The 22275-nt window shown below is 36.1% G+C and overlaps 1 long non-coding RNA gene across 1 annotated transcript in view; it reads left to right on the top strand.

The window, feature by feature from the left end:
• The window catches only part of LOC149797633 (uncharacterized), a 32832-nt gene extending 14459 nt beyond the window's left edge, over positions 1-18373 (top strand). The window contains exons 2-4 of the long non-coding RNA XR_016421546.1: positions 10181-10302; positions 11458-11598; positions 18271-18373. This is a non-coding gene — a long non-coding RNA (uncharacterized LOC149797633). The remainder of the gene's footprint in view (positions 1-10180; positions 10303-11457; positions 11599-18270) is intronic.
• The last annotated feature ends 3902 nt before the right edge of the window (positions 18374-22275 follow it).

The following is a 22275-nucleotide window of genomic DNA, read 5'->3' as shown; positions in this document are numbered from 1 at the left end:
GGAGAATCTATGGAAATGGAATGGGAGGTTACCATGGAAGTAAAACCCCAAAACTAAGACGAATAGGACATAGTGACGAAGTCCTGATGGCCAGAACAAGAACAACATTTATTCTCCTGTTTTGCCAAACACCTAGCGGGTAAAATTACGGAATTGATCATGAAAGATTGCTATGGATGACAAAACGATCATCCCAGTCAAATTCAACACGATAAATGTCTTATGCTGAGTCAAGAAGAAAAATTGGACGAGTATCTGGACGAAGCTTGGAGTCTCATCTCGGAAGAAGCCGAGTTGCATCAGTGGTGTAAAGACTTGCGTGATCATTCCTCTCCTCCATTGATGGTTTTAGAGATCCATCATATCGAAGCTGTCTTGGCTTAGTGTGAGGAGACGAAGCGAAGAAACGGCTACTTGTTAGAGATTTTTAAGCAAAAAGTTCGAATTGAATTGATGATTTATCATTACCTGTGAAGAAAAGAAAAAAAAAACAGAAAAACAAAACAACACAAAAAATGGATACCTGGCAACTTTATTACCTTTTGCACCACACTTCGTACACTGCTTCTTGGAATCCTGTCGTGTGTGCTAAAGGTGATCTGTCTCATTGCAAACCTCAAGATCATTAAGCTTGTGTCATCAACACGGACAAAAGTCATCTCCCAGGCACCCAATGGGTATCCGTTTACTTTACCCGTGATGGTTGTGTGTAGTATTTTGATTCGTATGGATTGCCACCTTTGGCAGATGACATCATCGTCCTTATGAGAAGAAATGTCCAGATGACATGATTCAATAATGTGAAAATATAAGGCACATATTCCATGGTATGTGGACAATATTGTGCGTATTTTCTTCATCAGCGCAGTCTTGGATATTCTTTAGAACATTTATGACTTAATTTGATCGTCGCTTTTCTAGAAACGATGACAAAGTAGATCGATGGTTTTGTGACCATTATGGCTATATTTTGCCTTTAGCTAGGAAACGAAGTGTACATCAATGGCCCAGTGACTTCCATCAGTCAAAGTCTAGCTTAACTTCACAATGTTGTCACCCTTGTCAAAAAAGTTGGTTATTTGAAAAAATGTTTGTTTATTTGAAAAATTGTTAATTGTTGGTTGTTAGTTATTTGAATAAAAATGTGTTTTGAAAAAATTGTGTCTGTCGTTTGTTTTCAATTTTTATCATTATACGTGCTCTTTGACTTCTCTCTATTCCTCACCCTGAAATCAACAATCATAGTGTTCCGACTCTAAAACTGTAGGAATGTTTTTTTTATCGCGTCCGCGCTTGAACCATATAAAGCGAGTCAGTCTCTAGTCTGACCATCCATTGTTGACTCATCTTCCTATGAAGATGTGTTCAAGACTAGCCAAGTTGAACGAAGCTTACGTGAATTTACATCGTGTCAGGCAAAGCCTGATACCCAACCCTGAAGAGACAGAGAATGTTGAAAGTGACCGAAGACCTGATAAAAGAGCTCTTCAGAAAGGAAATCAAGAACGAGAAAGAATAATGGACGGAGAAGTACAACAGCAGGAATTATAGAGTATTTGTCGACTGCCGTGTAGACACGAAAGAGTTCTCTTTCTCTTTCCGAAGAAGAAGACCCTTTCCTGTGGGAAAGCCTGCCGCCAGACGGAGACGCAATCTTAGACGATAAAAGAGTGCCATAATTCCCCGTCTACAAAAACAGCTCTTTTCAGGGCTACCCCAGTATTCTAGAAAAGAAATACTAGTTAAATTGCCAATTGTTTGTTAATAAGACAATAAAATAGAAGCGTGTCTATAAACACTTCATTTCTTCGTTTTATGTAAAATATAGAAGTGTGTCCATAAGCACTTCGTTTCGGTAGCTTGTCAAAATATAGTCTGTGTGTTTTTGTTTGTAGTTAGTGCTTGTAATTTAAAAAGTGAGTGAGTGTTACTTTTAGGTCCGCTCGTTCCATGTTGTAGTGATAATATGGGTCTTGTACATTTTGGTAACATGGGATGTTTTCCTTCACGTTCGCGCTTCACGTGTTCGTCTATCTGGTTATATGTCGTTGATTCATCAAGTGAAAGAAAATGAGTAGACTCACCAAGCTTCTTGAATTCCATATGCACCTAGAATATGCCAGGCGCCTCCTGGACGAGCTGGCCAGTAATCCAGGAAAGTGTAAGAATTGAATAGGAGGAGGAGAGGAAAAAGAAGAAAGAGAAGGAAGAAAGAATCCTGCCACACCTGACTCTGAAGCCTCTGTGTAAGGTGAAGTCGTTGGTGAGGATGCCTCCACAACCAGTATGACGTCAGCTACAGCCACAACCACAACAACCAGTACTAAGAGCTGTGATCCCCCAGATGGAAAACTGGGAGGAGGAAATAAGGAAGCCACAGCATCCCCGAGTGTGGCATAGAAGGAGGGAAGACTTCACTATACCAGAGACGGAAGATTGGGGTGCTGAGGCCACTCAAGCTGCCTCTGCGCTCGCAGCAGCTACAGTCAATTGGGACAATGACTGGAGCCGCCATTGTGTCTCTTGTGACAGGCCTTAGAGGTGCCAGCATTAAGAAAGGTGCATTTGGAGTTGGACAAAAAACAGCCGTTCTCAGGGCTACCAAAATCTCTAGAAAAGAGATTATTCAAGTTACCAATTGGTGTGAATTTGGAGCAGTGTGATTATAAACACTCACTCTTTTCCTGATGTGTGTCTGTGTGTCTGTGTCTCTGTGTGTGTGTGTGTGTGTGTACGAGTTCGCGAAAAGATAGAAATAGAAGAGGAGAATGTGAAGAGGAAGAAAGAGGAGGAGAAGTAGAAACAGGAGGAGGAAATAATGAGAAGAAGAAGAAGACAAAAAGCGTAGGACAGAAAATAAGAAGCTTGTATAGAAAAAGAAGAAATTAGAAAATAGAAGAAAACCAAAGGCTCTTTAAAGGGCCACTCATATGCCTCGAAAAGATATTTATTTTCTTTGCCATATATGTGTTTCATGTTCATCAATCTATGTTTGAATGTTGTATGTGTTATTAATATCTATGTCCCGCCAGTTCCGTCCCGCCAAGCGTTCTATGTTTTCTTCCCGCTGTTTGGTCCGATTTTGAGGTCAGCCCCTTGCAACATTGTTGCCAGTGGCCAGTACCATGACGTCACCTCACCTGTTCCATCCCTATTGTCCCTATACATGTCCAACATTTTGTTCGTATATAATAATAATAATAATAATAATAATAATAATAATAATAATAATAATAATGAGGACTTTGTATAGCGCCTAATCTTTGCAGCTCGAAGCGCTTTACAACATTAGACAACACCTATAAGATAAAAAACATATAATGATATGATTACAAAAACAAACACTATGAAATTAGAAAACATTAAAAAAAAACATGCTGAGAATATGTAAGGTAGGAAACATTATTAGGTCTTTAAGTTTGTTCTTGCAGTCGAAATAAGTGAGTTTTGAGAGCACTCTTGAATGTGATCACTGTCTTTGTGTCTAAGTTCAGTGCGCAATTCATTCCACGTTGCTGGGCCCTGGTATGCAAAAGAACGCTGTCCATATGACTTTGTTTTCATAGTGGGAATAATGAGTATACGATTGTCAGAAGAGGAGCGTAAAGTATCTTCCTGGTGTGTACACATGGGTGAGGTCGGATAGCTATGTTGGACTAGAGTCCGACAGTGAAACGTATCACAGAGAACAAATTTTGCGTTTGATTCTGGATCGAATGGATAGCCAGTGTGGGGTACAGAGCAGCGGGGAGGTGTGCTCTGATCGTGGTACTCTAAGTATGATCTGAGCAGCTGTGTTTTGAACGTTTTGAAGTTTTTGGAGTAGATATTGAGATGAACTAGACATAATTGAGTTACAATAGTCCAGTCTTAAGAGTACGAATGAACACACAAGTGTTTTAGTGGCATCAACTGAAAGATATTTGCGAATGGAGCTGATGAGTCTCAGCTCAAGATATGCAGCCTTGCATATGTTCATGACATGTTGGTGCAAGGTGAGAGTACTGTCCAGAGTAACACCTAGGTTTCGCACCGATTTGTGTGAATTTAATGTTGGTGTTGCTGATATTTATTGTTTGAGGTAAAGGATGTGAATGAGAAAGTCTTTGTGTTGTGATCGGAATGACTTCAGTTATATCATCATTCATCCGAAGCTTGTTACATGTCATCCATGATTTCACATCAGAAATGCACCTCTATATACCTTGGATGGTAGCATCAACTTCAGTTGGGTGGCTAGATTTGTATATTTGAGTGTCATCAGCGTACAATTGGTGAGACTGAATGATGATCTATGACACTTGAGAGCGACAGAGTGTACAGAATGAAGAGAACAGGTCCAATAACAGACCCCAGTGGAACACCACAACATAGATCAACTGTAATTGAGTGTATTTCATTTGCAGATACAATTTGTGTCCTGTTGACCAAGTAGGACTTGAACCACAGTAAGGCTGTATCATGAATGCCAAATACATGCTGGAGACGGTGAAGTAATATATCACGGTCTATTGTGTCAAATGCTGCAGACAAATCAAGGAGGTTTGAGGACTGTAATCATTCCGCTATCCAACGCAGAAAGAATATCATTAACTACTTTTAGAAGAGTAGTTTCACTAATGTGGCAAGGGCGATATGCAGATTGTACATGCTAAAAAGACTATTTCAATTTAGATGAGATACAAGCTTGGATAGAACAACCTTTTCTAAGATCTTTGATATGAATGGGAGATTAGAAACTAGGCGGTAGTTCTTTAAATCGTTGGGGCCCCGAGTGGCCGAGTGGTCTAAAGCGCTTTGTTACGGATCACTGCCATCTCACCTCTGTCTGAGGCGGTTCGAGTCTAAGATTCAGCCAATGTGGGCATGTGAGAAAGCTTGCCAGTAGCTTCTCGTGGGTCGGTGGTTCTTTCCGGGGTTTTCCGGGTTCTTCCTCCACCATTAATACTGGCCGCCATGTATAGCCTATCGTGTGCTGAAAAATGGCGTTAAATCCCACAACAACAACAACAACAACAACTTTAAATTGTTATGGTCTAGTGTTGGTTTCTTCAGCAGAGGATTTACAATGGCAGTTTTGAAAAATAATGGGAATTCCCCGGATGAGAGAGAGGTTATAATAACATCAGTTAGTGAAGGCAATACTGGATCTAAGCACTCAAGCAGCAGTGATGCTGGAATTGGATCAAGTTCACATGACTTTGGTGCACTCTTCATCAGGATTGTACGTACGAAATCCATAGAGACAGGTTCAAATGCTGCTAATGGTTGCCGCTCAAATTCTGTATCCCAACTGTCTGGTGACGACGAGTCAATTGAAATTGTGGTGTCAAGCTTATCTCTAATGGTTTGTACTTTGTCACGGAAGAAATTTGCAAACATGTCCGGAAGGTTGACTGGAGAGGAGGTAGCTGGAAGTGGTGTAGATTTATTCCTTGACATTAGCTTGTTAGTAATCTCGAAGGGCTCTTTGCAGCTGCAACTTTCCATGATATTAGTAGTGTAGTGGGCTGATTTCGCTGCATGGACTATATTTGTGACATTCTTCTTAGCGGTTTCATATATTTGCTTATGAATAGTGAGTCTGGTGGAAAGCCAAAGCCGCTCAGCTTTACGGCGGTCTCTTTTAGCAGGGCGAAGCTGGTCCTTAACACTGGTATACCATGGAGTACACTTTTGAATTGATACTCTGCACTTGGTGGCTGGGGCATGTTTGTCAAGCAATGAACGCAGTCAGTTATCGAGTTGTTCTGCTGTAGGAGGTAAGCAAGTTGTTAGGTTAGAATGGATGTCGTGCATTAGTTTGGTTCTGTTTATCATACGGAGGTTTCTCTTAGTAGCAGATAAAGGTGGAAGGTTAGGGACTGATACGTCAAGATGGCATATAATGCAGAGATAATCTGAGGCAAGGTCATGGGATACCAGGGAGGACCATAGAATGTTATCATCAGGTCTATGAAGAATCCAGTCTAAAATGTGACCATGTTTATGGGTGGGTTGGTTAACTGACTATTTGAGGTTGAAAACATTAATGGAATCTGAGTTTTGATGTATTTGAGTTTCCGGGACAGTCAAAGTGAAAGTTGAAATCTCCAAGAATAATCAGGTTGCCACCTATCGACTTTCCATAGTCCAGGAGATTCGGAAACTGCTCCAAAAAGAGAGAGTCAGCCAGCTTGTTTCTTCTGCTAAGAGGAATGCGGTATAGGCAGAAAAAATGGACTGACCTTTGCTCCAGTGTGAGTGTGGTTTGGACTAGTTCAAACGATGTGTGGTCGAAATTGAAAGTTGTGGTGTGGTTAAGACGTTTGATCATGGAGTTCTTTGTGATGACAACAATTCCACCTCCGCGAGAATTACGGGGGAACGACTTGATGGAGTTACCAGTGGATGTTAGATCCGCACATTTGGGCTCATCGCCTGATGTTTTTAGCCAGGGAAAAGACGTCAATATTTTGGTCGTTGATAAAAGTAACTATTTCTGTGCGATTTTCCGGTGGTCCTACTGAATGGGCATTGAATAATGCAATACGCAGAGGTATCTCTTGGATAGTTGACACAAACGTTGACGAATTAATAGGGATTTGAATTTGAATTAGGTTTATCTAAATTAATGGTCGAATTTTATTTTAATTGTTTGAGCCGAAATAAGGGAGATAACTGGCATTCTTCTTCCTGGTCTACGTCGGCCAGCTTTGAAACGTTTCTTTTTTCGCTTCTGTTTACAGTTAGGTAATGATGAATGCAGTCCCAGTTCGTTTAGTCTAAAGCACAATGTAGTGTGGAGAGCCAAGGAGTGATCATTTAAAACAATTAATGAGGGTCCATCGTAGCATAAACGGGTTGACTGGCGAGTATTACGTGCTTGCGGTTTGTTCAAAAACAGTGGAGCATGACAGCTGAGAAAAAGTCTAATTGTTCTCATTTCCAAAACAAGGAGATAAAGAAACACATACGAATTTAACAGCCAATACATAATGAACACAATAACGTAGATGAAGACATGCAACAAGCACAAATATCATGAAAACGGCACTAAAAAACGGAACAGCTGCTTCAAGCCGGTTAAGCGATGGCGGCTATCTTGTCAATAATCAGTATAGTCCCAACCTTTTGTCCGTAATACAGTCCTACGACCTTTTTGACTGGATTTTCCATTGCCCTTATAAATCTTGTACGTATAAAGCCCCACGACCTTTTAGACTAGATTTTCCATTGTCCACTATACTAACCAGAAGGAACTATATGAATTGTTTTATCTTATTTTTATTTTTGTTTTGTTTTGCTGAAATACTCAAAAACTATTCTGTCAAACCTTTTTTAGCTTCTTTTCAAGTCTTTATTTACTGCTTACTGGTTTCCTTCTGTTTATAATTTCTTATCTAATTCATAGTAAAGCAAGCTGATCAATGAATTATTAAGCTGACCTTGAACATTACTGGAACCTTCTTTTTATATATACTGATTTCATTGTTGCTTTCCTGTAAATTTGTATTATCTTTATAGGCAAACAGGGCAGCCGCCTAGGGCGCTGATTTCAGGGGGCGCATTTCTCCAAATCAATAACAGTTTTGAAGGAAAAAAATAATAAATTTCAGTTTTATTGAATGGTCGCTTTTTATCCTGGTTTATTTCATAAAGGGATAAATAATCGGATAGATTCAGTCCGACCGAAACACCAGGCTGACCGGAACAAGCAAAATGAGTGAGTGAAAATCGCGCGTATACGAAACTTTCAGAACGTAATAACGTTCGAGTGTTTTTATAGGCCACGAGTTTTTCCGTGCAATCACGCGTATACGAAACCTTCAGTTTGCCGCGGGGGGGGGGGGGAGAATCTAACCTTGCCTAGGGCGCCAGCCCTGGCAAGGAGATTTAAATTTTCTTTTGCAAAATATTTGTTATCAGTTTGGCGCCTTGCTTGTGGAAGACATAAAACACCATGGCAGCAAGTCCTTACATCTGATTAGCCTGCGCATGAAGAAATAAGGGTAGACTTGACTATGTATAAATGTCCGTGCTAGATGCGTATTTGACAAGATTGTAAATAAATGTTTACGTATTTCTTTGACCCTACTGCCCTTCCACTAGGAATCCATTTAGTCGCTGATACGAATTTCATGTGAATTAGAATTCGGCTCTTGTTATACGGTACAGAATTAATAGAATAATGAAAGTCTAATTTAAGAAGAGAAAACTTTGTGTAAGAAAGAACTTGAAATCGACCAATGAAATTGGATGTAGTGTTTATATATTACATACGTTGATGATCTGTTTATGTTTCCGTGCGATTATTATTATTGTATTATTATTATTATTATTATTATTATCAGTAGTAGTAGTAGTAATAGTAGTAGTAGTAGTAGTAGTAGCAGTAGTGATCTCTGGCAAACATATTTCGAAGGGGATATAGCGTGTTGCCTATTTGTTTTATTTTCTTATATTGATTCGCATGTTCTTTTGTTCGATACATCCTCAATATTTTCGACCATATTTCACCTACACTAATATAAAGGTATGTAACTAAATATATGTAACTAAATATCAGGAAAAGTATCTCAGCCTTAAAGGACCTAATTTTCCCGCATGAGTGACTTTTGTACTTTCTAGCTATTTGATCGCTACAACCTCATTATATTGGATCCTAAATGAAATACACTTACAACAATTGGTAACTCGGTGAGGATAACTACCCATACAAACCTCTCTGTGACCTAATTCTAAGTCTTGTGTTACCTTTGACTTTTACCGTGCTCGTTCGCAATATACTATCTTTGACCATACTCAACTTTCACATGAAGATATATGTGTGCGGATGCTTCTCAGAGTTAACTAATTGTACCAAATTCGTCACTGTGACCTAATTTATACGCGTGAGAAACTTCTGCTATTTCAGCTAGTCGTTTGTCGCATCCTAAATATTTAGGCCCCTATTTCGCATGCAATCATAATAATTAGCATTGGAATGCATCTCAAAGAAAGTATCCCACTCATATTAAAACTATCTAACAGTAACCTTTATTCTGAAGTTTGAGTGATGTCTTTATTTTCAACTATTTGCTTATGACATCGTCTGTATCTTAAGCCTATTACATTAAGATTAATTAAACTTGATTTACACACTCTATTTTATTACATTTTGTATGCTGGTACATCTTACTGAGTAGAATATTGCAGTCATATTTCCTCCCACCTGATTGGCTCATTCATTACATTAGATTACACCATTGATCAACGGGTTCGAATTCTGTCCAGAACATTCTGCATCGGCTGCCATGGCACATCCCTTGCAACGCGCTCAACTCCCATTGCTTTACCATCAGTCCTCCATGCCAGTCTTTATATTATCGGGTACTCGAAATAGACTCCTACAGGGTTGGTGCTTGTGTACAAGGACTTTTTATTATTATTATTATTATTATTATTATTATTTAGACTTTCAAAAAACAGTCTAGCTTGAAAATCGTGTTAGCACTATTACTCAGAACCTGCTTGACCCATACAGCTTTTACATACGGTGGTATGCAGTCACCTTTCTCTGCCCTAAAATAGATATATATAAGGTACATTAACTCAAGCATACGATTAAGCGTCTCTCTCTCTCTCTCTCTCTCTCTCTCTCTCTCTCTCTCATATACAAGATTAACTACTAATAGCTTTGTATGTGCGCAATGGTTTACTTGTCTAGGCTTGCATGCGCGTGGAAACGTATTTATGTGTTTGTATTTAATAATGATTACTAATTATGGAATGAAAGGATATGTTTTTTTCTGTTAAGGTTGGTAGTTTAATTTTGTGTTAGTGTCTCTTGGTGCAATATTCCTTAAATTTATATTTGTTGAATGCTGTTATTTTTGTTTTATCCGTTTTTAGGTAGACTTTGACAAACACTTAACTCAAAGCAGTTAATGTTAATTGTTTTAAGAATACCGTTTGTCAGACAAATAGCTGTAAGGAGTTAATGTTAATTGATGTAAGAACACTGTTTGCCAGACAAATAGCTGTAAGGAGTTAATGTTAATTGTTTTAAGAATACCGTTTGTCAAATAACTATAAGGAGTTAATGTTAATTGTTGTAAGAACACTGTTTGCCAGACAAATAGCTTTAAGGAGTTAATGTTAATAGTTTCATCTATGCCATGTGTACAAAAAGTATATGTTATGCCTTCTACGTTTACAGGTATGATTGCACTTACACTATTAGTGGAGGGATATCAACAGACAAGGTGATCGTTTGGGTCCAAGGCTCCGATGTGCAGTACATTGGCAGCACTTATCTGGACATTTATAACTCTGAAAACGGTATTTATATACATATATATTTGTTTTAGGTCTAGTCTATTAGAATAATAAAGGAAATCTACATGGGAGCATGCATGCATTTTACTCTCCATGTGTAAAGTGCGAAAAACTAATTAGATTCGTACAAGCTTGATTATGAGGAGATTACATATAATTCACAAGCAGTTTAGAAACACTTTCGCATATCATAAACATATAAATTAAAAGTTCACGGGGTTCAAAATTTAACCACTAAAGTTTATAAAAGTATCAATCATAGGATAGTCAGTGAATGAATATATATGACCAGTCAAACGTCTATGAATTTTTTATTTAGCCAATGTTATCCTTATTTGAAGGAATTTAACGGAAGTGTTGCTAAACGTTTGTGCGCTGTATAGACTGCATAGTCGCTATGACTCCAACATTAACTGACAGAGATAAATGGCAGTATACAAATAAATAGTTTGAGTCATATAGAAAAGAAAATATACACAAAAGAATTAATGTCTCGAAGTATGCTTGGAGAAAGGCGAACCACTCTCATTTCTTCTGCATTGTATAGCCAATAACGTGTTATATCGCTGTTAAAACCCACAAAGCAAAACAAAAAGAAAACATGTTGATTGCCAAAATTACACATGTAATTCTAAGCACCGTCGTATCAGAGGCAAAATGTTCCATGAACGAGTACAAGACGCATATCAAACCACATACGTTATTCATAAGTGAAAGAAGTGGAAAGATGTAAATATTGTTGAATGTAAGGTCTGTTACCACGTACTTTCAAGTTTAGCAGGATTGTTGATTGTTAGAATATAAAATATTCAGGGTCTCTCAGCATCTCTGTCGAAACCGAAAAATTCATAAATTTACCAAACGCAATTACTATGTTAAGAAATTTATGAAATGACAGTTCATGCAGATCAATGTCTCACAGAAATGATTGGCGATATAATAGAGGCAGTTAATGTAGGAAACTGCAATTTGTCCACATTTTAGGATGATGTATGGAAGCTTGCAAAGGAGGAAGTCTCATGGGGGTGTTAAGTGGTGGTGAAATTAGCTATACACTAATTTTTAAACATCCTAGGGTGGCTGTATAACGAGTCACATTTTAATGGGTGTGGGTGCATAGTACAATTTATGTTATATGCTCACTTTATACTTTCCAAGCTGGTACGGTGACGATCAGTTCCAACGGATATGTGAATAATTACTATTATCGAAGCAGTTCTTTGACGTTCCGATTTTATGCTGCAAACTGGAGTAACAACACAGGAGGTTACAGAATTAGATACAAGTATAATCGAGTAGGTGAGTAATTGAAATTCAAACAGTTGTCTTTGTCTAATTATTATGTTGATGTTGGAATATCGTGAATGACTGAATGTCTGACTGACCAACCGAATGAATGAATGAATGAATGAATGAACGAATTGATGGATGGAGGATGGATGGCTGGATCGATGAGTTAGGAAATGTTTAGCTCTTCTGCCCAAAGACCAGAAGAGTGCAAACATGTCGTCCATCATCATTCTCTTAGGAACAGATTGTTGTATATACTCCTCCTAAACTACTGGATAGATTGCCATGAAACTCGACACACGCTTTCATCTCAGGGGAAAATGGGCATAGGAGTAGTTGATCTCCTGGAATAAAATGACTCTAGTATAATTTCTGGGGTAATGTCTACTCCAATGTAATTATTTTCTGGATGAAGAGTCGGCTTGGATTTTAATATATTTGGGGAAAAACTCATCTAAACCCATTTTTGCCCATGGAGAAAAATGACTTTATCCCAGTTTTTCCCCCAGAGCAAAACGGCTCTGATACGGGGGAAAGGTTGCTCTGGAGGAAATTTCCCTCAGGGAAAATTGTCTATCTGGGTGAATATCAACTTTAGGAGGGTTTTAGTGAGATTTCTCATAAGCTGGTATTAGTGACTCATAATGATTCCTGCTAATAAAAATAACTTTGTGGAGATAAACACTGTACAGTTTTGTAATTTGGTAGAAAGCGTCAGTGACAAAATTCTTTTACTACTACTCCCATCGTCTCAAAACGTCCCATCTGAGAATGGATAGGGATTATTTTGAACATAACGGCTCTTACATATTTACATGAAAGCGATACGCTGATAACCGCGTAACAATTATTATGAAGTAATTATTTTAGGAAAAGAAATTAATTATTTAAATAATACTTTCCCATGTTTGTTAATATGGATCATATTGTGCTGAAAGGAGTTAATTCAATATAATTGCCTAATTGTTTATTATCAATCTTTTTTTTACTAAAGTTCAGTTCATTAGAACAATCAACACATGTGACAATTTCTTTCCTTGAGAGATCTAATTGCAAATAAAGTTTTGACGATGCAAGGCAGCATATGAGTGTGGCCTAATTGTAAATAAAGGTTTGACGATGCAAGACAGCATATGAGTGGGGCCTAATTGTAAATAAAGGTTTGACGATGCAAGGCAACAAATGAGTGGGGCCTAATTGCAAATAAAGTTTTGACGATGCAAGGCAGCATATGAGTGGAGCCTAATTGTAAATAAAGTTTTGACGATGCAAGGCAGCATATGAGTGGGACCTAATCGCAAATAAAGCTTTGAAGTTGCAAGGCAGCATATGAGTGGGGAACAAAAAGTTTCTTCTAATCACCGTGAATAAAGGTTTTTAATTTTGTAGTAACTTACTGTTATGCTTAAGAAAGCTGTCTTATGTCGCAGACTAAAGTAAATTTTTATGATGAGAGAAATGATAGCAGGAATTACCAATCGGTGGATATCTTCAACGAATGAAAATTACTCCATACTACAGACAAGCAGATGAAGTTTTCTTCATTTGCAATGCAGATTAATGTTTTCGCCCCAAATGCTGATATTTCTTATATGATTAGATACGTTTGTTTACGTTATATTTTATGTGAAATTGGTTGTCGTCTACATAAGCAAACTCACCTATATAATGGGTGGCAAACATTGTCACTAATATTTTTAACAGATGCCATAAGAAAAAGATAACGCCTGAAACATGATCAAAATTGTGTTTTTGACAGATTCGTTTATCGTCCATTCATGTAATTTGTAATGCATTTGGTTTTGGAGACCATGCCATAGGACTGATATTTCAAGATTATTTTGTCATTTAAATATAATCTTATTATAATTATTTCATACTGTTCCTATAACATTTATATCTGAGTAATTTTAGTTCTTTAAGATCATTACATACTACCTGCCATTTACATGTTCTATAATCACGGTCAATTTGTTTTCTTCAGATTCAGTTAAAAGTAGTCGAGCTAGACTGTGTTTTTCGAGCAAAAGATAAGTCAATAAGAGTACCGATATTTTATTCTATGAATCTACGTTTTATAAAGCTTATGTAGTCCCTATTTGCATATGGTGGAATTATAGCTTTAGGTCTGTTTAGAAGTAATGAAATAGATATTTAGATTTTAGAAATTGTTTTGAGGTATCCGTTTTAGGAGACATGGAATAACATCTGCCTTTTGAACTGATGATCGCTTGCTATTATTATAGGAAAAATTGATTGCTCTTGCAAAAAACTGACCAGTGTTTGTCTGGTCTTGAACTGCTTTCTTAAAATAAATGTATGTATTTTAAGGCTTTCAACAGAGGATTGTTTCATTTCCAGAATATCCTTTGATTGTTTTGTTTTTAGTAAAATAAGAGTTAATTGGACTTGATAATGTTCAGTTATATAACCAGTCATATACAGGCATCGTTCACCATTGTAGAAACAGTTTCTGGAACTAGGGTGAAATCAAGCCTTGCCTGCTTGATTGGGTTGTTTTTTCAGCATGTTTTTTTTTCTTTTTTATCCTCATTTCTTTCTCGCCAGATATTGATCAGATTGCATTCGGTACAAATATCGTAATCTTGCCTTTGGGTTATTGAGGGAATAGTAATTATGTAGGGGGTTTAATTATATGTATCAAGTTATTGATTCATAATGAAATTAAAGTCTCACCTCCAATAATGATATTCCGATTTTCTAAGTCATCTCTATCATGCCTCACCTAAGTGTAAACATTTGGAGTGTCACGATTCGGACCATAAATGTTTTGAAGTGTAAACCTGTAATTTTGAGTCGAATATCTAAATCCATCTTATTGCCATTGCTGTGTCACGTTGTTCTATGTACGGTAATTTGAACGTTCTTGTAAAGTAGCTATTCCCACTTGAATTTGCCTTTAACAAATGGAATTGTAGCCCCAAAGGTTTTCATTAAAACTGATCTATGTGGAACACCTGTTGTAATTGACCTAATATCCGACTTGAATGAATTTAGTCAAACACTGTTGACTCAGAGACAAATGAATTAAACACAATGTTTTTGCTAAGACAAATAGCTTCTAAACATTCCAAAAGTGAATGTCAAAATTTCTTCAGTTAGTACAATTGATGGAATCTGTTTGAAAGTCATTTAAATAATACAGAACACCATGCACATATTTTATTGTTTAGAGGTCCACAAACTTAACGATAAATGTCGATAAGCTACTGATGTAATTGAATTGACAGGTGTTTTTGTTAAATAAAGATATCATCTATTTTGTCACATGTAGCTGAAATCTGCTTTAGTCATGAACCTGATATTGAGAAGGTACATGCTGTTATATATATTTAATTTGTATTGTTTGTTTGTTTTTATATTTATTATATGCTATTGCAATGTAACATTGTATATTGGACTTGACCTTGTACAAAATCAACTTTCTTTTCTGCTTGGCCTGAATAATTAATTTTTTATTTTATTCTGTAAAAAACTAATACAGTCTAAAACAGTCTCTTCTTGTATGGGTGTAATATCAGGAACATTGTTAACATGTTTATTTGGGACTGGGTCTAGGTTATTGGAATCCCTCTACTATTTACATGGCATACCTGATATAGTCCAGATTATATATATAATTTTAGTAACAGACTTTCTAATTATAACCAATATTTTATTTTGCAAATAATCTAGAAGGTTTTTTTCCATTAGGTAATGTTTTCTTTTCTACAAAATGTTAATATTGACCAGAGTTCTATTGGAAGACTGCATCATCTTGTCACTGGAAAGATGATTCATTCCTGCTTTAAGATCTAGCAGAATCAATTTGTTATTGTTGTTGTGTCCAGAAGTTCATTTAGGCTGGGAGTTATTTCTTCAAATAATTTAACTCGGTGATTTATTTCTCTGGAAATACAGGGTGGTCATAATAAAAAAACATTCTTGGACAGAGACATTCACTGGGATTTATGGTGAAATCAAACCTAGAATTATGTTACTATTTTTCGACTTAACTTCGATTTCCACTAAAGTTTATTCAGAACTTATATTATTAGAACTTGTGTCTGTACTTCTAGGTTTATTTTGGGATTTAATTCGCAATACCGTGAGTTATTATTTTCATTTTCGCTTTGTATTCTAGAGAAATAAATTATTGGTTGAATATTATAAAGCTTGTTGCTTTTCACTATTTTCTGTTACTTATTTTAAGAGCACAGACTCGTAAAAATGCACATTATTGTAAATATACCCTGAAGTTTACAAAATTGTTAGTGAACTTCATTGTTGTAGGCGAGCTAAGGAGAATTAATGGGAAATCAATGCATATCATACAACCGAATAAATACTGACTGAATCCTATCGTATGCATCGCCAATTGACTGACACTTGAAAATGTTAAGACTAGATGTATAAAAGTAAACATTTACTGTTAGGTTATGTATTAGGATATTAATCAAGGTGCAGGTTATGTAATTGGAGATTAATCAAGGTGTAGGTTATGTAATTGGAGATTAATCAAGGTGTATGTTATGTAATTGGATATTAATCAAGGTGCTGATTATGCAATTGGAGATTAATCAGGGTGTAGGTTATGTAATTGGATATTAATCAAATTGTAGGTTATGTAATTGAATATTAATCAAGGTGTAGGTTATGTAATTGGAGATTAATCAAGGTGTATGTTATGTAATTAGAGATTAATCAAGGTGTAAGTGATGTAATTGGAGATTAATCAAGGTGTAGGTTATGTAATTGGAGATTAATCAAGGTGTATGTTATGTAATTGGATATTAATCAAGGTGCTGATTATGCAATTGGAGATTAATCAGGGTGTAGGTTATGTAATTGGATATTAATCAAATTGTAGGTTATGTAATTGGAGATTAATCAAGGTGTAGGTTATGTAATTAGAGATTAATCAAGGTGTAGCTTATATCATTGGAGATTAATCAAGGTATAGGTGATGTAATTGGAGATTAATGAAGGTGTAGGTTATGTAATTGGAGATTAATCAAGGTGTAGGTTATGTAATTAGAGATTAATCAAGGTGTAGGTAATGTAATTGGAGATTAATCAAGGTATAGGTTATGTAATTGGAGATTAATCAAGGTGTAGGTTATGTAATTAGAGATTAATCAAGGTGTAAGTGATGTAATTGGAGATTAATAAAGGTGTAGGTTATGTAATTAGAGATTAATCAAGGTGTAGGTAATGTAATTGGAGATTAATCAAGGTGTAGGTGATGTAATTGGAGATTAATCAAGGTGTAGGTTATGTAATTAGAGATTAATCAAGGTGTAGCTTATATAATTGGAGATTAATCAAGGTATAGGTGATGTAATTGGAGATTAATGAAGGTGTAGGTTATGTAATTGGAGATTAATCAAGGTGTAGGTAATGTAATTGGAGATTAATCAAGGTATAGGTTATGTAATTGGAGATTAATCAAGGTGTAGGTTATGTAATTAGAGATTAATCAAGGTGTAAGTGATGTAATTAGAGATTAATTAAGGTGTAGGTTATGTAATTGGAGATTAATCAAGGTGTAGGTTATGTAATTAGAGATTAATCAAGGTGTAGGTAATGTAATTGGAGATTAATCAAGGTGTAGGTGATGTAATTGGAGATTAATCAAGGTATAGGTTATGTAATTTGAGATTAATCAAGGTGTAGGTTATGTAATTAGAGATTAATCAAGCTGTAAGTGATGTAATTGGAGATTAATAAAGGTGTAGGTTATGTAATTGGAGATTAATCAAGGTGTAGGTTATGTAATTAGAGATTAATCAAGGTGTAGGTAATGTAATTGGAGATTAATCAAGGTGTAGGTGATGTAATTGGAGATTAATCAAGGTGTAGGTTATGTAATTGGAGATTAATCAAGGTGTAGGTTATGTGATTAATCAAGGTGTAGGTTATGTAATTGGAGATTAATCAAGGTGTAGGTAATGTAATTGGAGATTAATCAAGGTGTAGGTGATGTAATTGGAGATTAATCAAGGTGTAGGTTATGTAATTGGAGATTAATCAAGGTGTAGGTTATGCTAAAGCGATTATTGGCTTGTTTAAAGACTGTTCTTGTGATAATGACATCAAAACATGGGACTGTAAAATAAGTCAGTTAGAATAAGAATTTGTACAATAATTAAGCATAAATTTAGTTAATAATTATACCTAGATACTCTTGAAAAATCACAGTGTGATCACTTATTTTGCAAATAAAAATACAGTTTTCTCAGTCTTAGAATAAATACAGGAAGGTGTGATTATTCATTGTACCATGAAATAGTGTCTTTTGTAATTTAGATACTGCGATTGGATTCTATTTTTATGTATCTGCACAACATCTGAACTTCAGCATACACTTGTATTTACACTCGTCTAAAGATATTTTATCTACTTTATAAAGTTAAAAACATTAAATTCAATTTGTACATTTTATCAGAACGCTTTAAAATTTAGAAAACAACTTGGAGATTCTGCTATTGCTAGCATTGTATGCGTATTGCACTGATTAATACGTCAACAATTTATATTTCTCGCTATGCATATATGTTTTCTATAATTTGAGTTACTGGACTATATTACTTGAATATAGATTACAGACAGAGATTCCTACACTTTGACTACTATTGTATCATAATTCTTGAAACTAATTACCTGATTGATGATTTGCAGATTATGATGGCTCGAGTACAATCTACGCATCCTACAATTCCAAGAGTACAACAACTTTAGTCAACAGTTTCTCGGATAATGAAGATCCCTATTTCCCTACTCAGTAAGTAGCTATCAAGAACGACTTGGAAAAGGTGTACATTGTTTTGATTTTGCCTGAAAACATTAACTTTTATGAGCGTTATAGATATATGGTATAAATATCTTATATACGACACTGTGACAGAACATTGAGTAACGTCACATAAAAAAGGTCATCACGAAAAACACAGTCTTTGCCCTCATTATAATTCCAACCTTTTATACTGTCAGTTAATCTAAACAAGTCTGCATAATCAAAAACCATGCACTCAACTTGTAACCATCACCAAAGTACAATGCAGTAACTTAGAATACTAATAACAAAAATGGAGAAAAGCGCGTCATTTAATAACTACACATCAACATGAAAATCAAAGACTTCTGAGCAGTCACGATTATCTCCTATACCCTACAGTTGGAACAAATGAGTGTTAAAAGGGTCTAAACTTCTGCCCCTGTCAAGACAAGTCTGACATAAGGGAACTTTTCAAAGAGCATATTTTAGCAATACACTGAGGTTGAAGGCACGTTCTGCTGTAAAGTCCTAAACGGGTGTGGAGGAAAATACATGCATTTCGAGAAACCTTTATTTTTATATTGAGGACCAAATAATATCAGACATCATGATAAAACCTGTCGAAAAGGCTTCGCTGTCGTTTTCATGGACAGGGAGGGATTACATAAATGAAACCCATAAGCAAATGCGCCACTCTAGGCTTTGTCAGAATTAGACCAATATATTAATTATGCAAACATCGTTAATGATGTATTGATGAAATGTACGTGTTGGCAATATTTGGTTTTAACCACAGAGGTCATCGCTTCGTCCTTATTTGTATGTAAACACTCTCAGAGGGCATTGCGGTAATAAGTGGCGATGTCGTCCACACCTATACTGCTATGATGGCCAAGGTTTGATCTTTACCTGAGCTATCCAAGTCTGACTACCTGCAGCCTAAAGGTGATTCAGTTTGGCCCGCTAGTTTTGCCTGGTCAGGATTACAAACACTGATCCAACTCTATTTCTCTATTGGCATGATACTATTGTATATAGAGGAGCTTGGAATATATCTGGCAATTCTTGGAGAGAAAAAAAAATCTGCTTCACAATGCAATCAAAGTTTCATGCCAGCTGTACATCTGTGTAAGCTCTGAGGTCAGTAACTGATCTATCCACAGCATCATCGTGTTTACATAAACAAACGATACTCTTCCTAGGCCTATAAATGTGGCACCTGCATGGAGCCGCTAGACAAGAGCTCTAGCATTGACCGTACGATTGCAGGCGCTGCAAGAACACCAGTACAAACCGTCCTAAGGCAAAATACATAGCTGAGACAGCTTAAGAGCTGGTTGTTGAAGAAGGCAAATATTACAGTTGTTTTATACAGACGACACTTACGATGAGCAATGAGAAGGTACTCTTTGCAACCAAGGGCAAGAGCACCGCTTCGCAGCAGTGAAAGTGGTGAATCGTTAAACGTGAAGAGATAGCACCAACTGGGGGTACTCCTGACATATATCAAACTGGCACAGTGTTCTTTGATGAGCTGAGCTGGGTCAGCTACAAAAGCATTCTCATAGCAAATGACTCTAGCTGGCGCAATGTCAACGCCTAACCTCTTAAAAGCAAAAGTGTCACAACTGCGACAAAAGGCTAAAATTCTAGCTCAAGCAGAGCACTGAGATAAAGTCTGCAAGCCATGGAGTTGGTTTAATTCCTGCCGCTTTGATGAAAGTCACCGGCCTTGACTGCCTCTTGGTTGAACCAAAAATCCATGCTTCAATTCCAGACTCTATTTGCTTCTTTTAGTTTGTTGACTCGGTTTAGGTAGAGTCAAGTCATATATAATGATTTTGATAAGAATGTTTACAATGTTTCCACCTAAAATGTGCCAGTTCCACTATAAACATTTCAGTTGTTGGATATTCATGTGATAGGATCATTACTAGATTCAGAACATCCAGATTTTCTGTTATGTATTTATAACTGGATAGTTATTTTATTTGATTTGGGAGAATACTCTACAGTAGACATAGACAAATTTTATTTAGAGTCGGAATTGCATCACATAATAAGAAGCATTTGCTCATTAGAGCTATTTTATCGCGTAAAAAGATGATGCAGCTGAATAACAATCAGTCACCTGGAAGCCCGGTATATGTCCACGTTTCTTTCTAAACAGAGGTGAATCTTTTAAGTTAACATTTAAACCACGCTTGGCATAGAATGGGGTCCATGTTACAGCTCTCCCACGCCCAATACCTCTATCTATGGACTGTTCCCTTAGTTTTAGTTCTGACGAGCTCCTGTGGGAAAAATTGGCCATACTCCGCCAGACTTAACCCTTTTTAGCCAGTGCTCCATGAGATATCGATTCAAAAAATTGCCGCTAAAATCCTGACATAACAGAAATAGAAAAGTTCCAGAATGCTGGAAAGAATTTCCCCGGCTTATGTGGACCAATCATAATCACATAAAGTGACAAGTTAACATGTTGTCATACAAAAAAGATTAAACTGCACACACTGTATGTAAAGTGTACCGACCACGCGATAATGTAAACTGAGATATTCTATATGATTTATTTGTATTCGAAAATATAGGCTAACATCTCTGCACAAAGAAGAAAATGTATAGGGAAAGGGGATCACCTTTTCTGCAGGCCCTCCTAATGTCAAATCACCACCAACCTTGTCTATTTACAATAATGCCAGACCATGCAACATAATCAATCTAATACTTTAATAATGCCAGGCCATGCAACATAATCAATCTAATACTTTAATAATACCAGGCCATGTAACAGAATCAAAACTTTTTCAAAGTCAATTAAGTGGAGCATTCCAGGTATGTTACATTTGTTGGACGAAAACATGAGATCATATCGAGTACGAATATTTTCCGCTACATATCTTTCCTTGATGAAACCGGTTTGATTATTATTAATATTTTGTCTTAACAACCTCATTTATTATATTTGCAGAACATGTAAGATACATTAAGTGAAGAGATGGGCCTCGAATTTTTCAGATATTGTGTTGAGTTTTCTCCATTTGCAAGACAATTTATTACACCTTCCTTTTGAGTCGATGATATCTCGTAAGAAATATATGAAAAATGTAATTGTTCTGTCGTAGTATGGAACAATATCTATCCAAAAAAACTTTAAAAAAAAAAACATTCAACTGTAAACACTTCTGATCCTGGCATTATTTGGCATGTATTTTTGCTTGGTGTTGCTTCAGGTATAGTTATAGGGCGGTTTAAGAATTCTTTCGGTGCACTGTCTAGTTTATGAATATATCATTACAGTTTATGAGTGATCTACCTAATGGTAAGAATATAACTTCTGATAATACAGTTTGATTCAATCAAAATTTTTACTGATTACTACTATATGTTCCAAACAAATTTAAAAGATTATGAATCAATTTACTTATGTAGTTTTTCTTTTCCAAATCATATAAATATTTAATACTCGTCCTCCTTCTTCAATCCATATTGCCCTGGTCTAAGTCTTACATCTTCCAGTTTTATAGGAATTTCTACAAATTAATTATTTGTCTTCTCTGAAATTTGAAATTCATCAGCGCCATTGGTTTCTTCTTAATTTCATTAATAACCTGTGTCTTCAGTTGATCTTGTTGTTCTTTAAAGGATGAGTAAAAGATGGTTTTCATGCTAATTTCTAACAGTATCATTTTATTTCTAACAGTATCAATCATTTTATTTTAACAGTATCAATTTTTTAAAGTTGATAATGAATTGTAAGACGTTACCTTGAAAGCTGGAAGTTGCACAAAATTAGATGTTTCGTTTGAGGAAATATTTTGAAGTGTACATGACTTGCTTAACTGGGTTATTTTTTCCACAGGTGCATCTTTTCTATCAATATTTCTGTTTCGGCAAATGTCCACCAA

The sequence above is a fragment of the Sinohyriopsis cumingii genome, chromosome 6 (assembly GCF_028554795.1).
Source record: "Sinohyriopsis cumingii isolate HCF-2022 chromosome 6, ASM2855479v2, whole genome shotgun sequence".
Taxonomy (NCBI): Eukaryota; Metazoa; Mollusca; class Bivalvia; order Unionida; family Unionidae; genus Sinohyriopsis; species Sinohyriopsis cumingii.
This window is presented reverse-complemented; position numbering and strand designations above follow the sequence as displayed.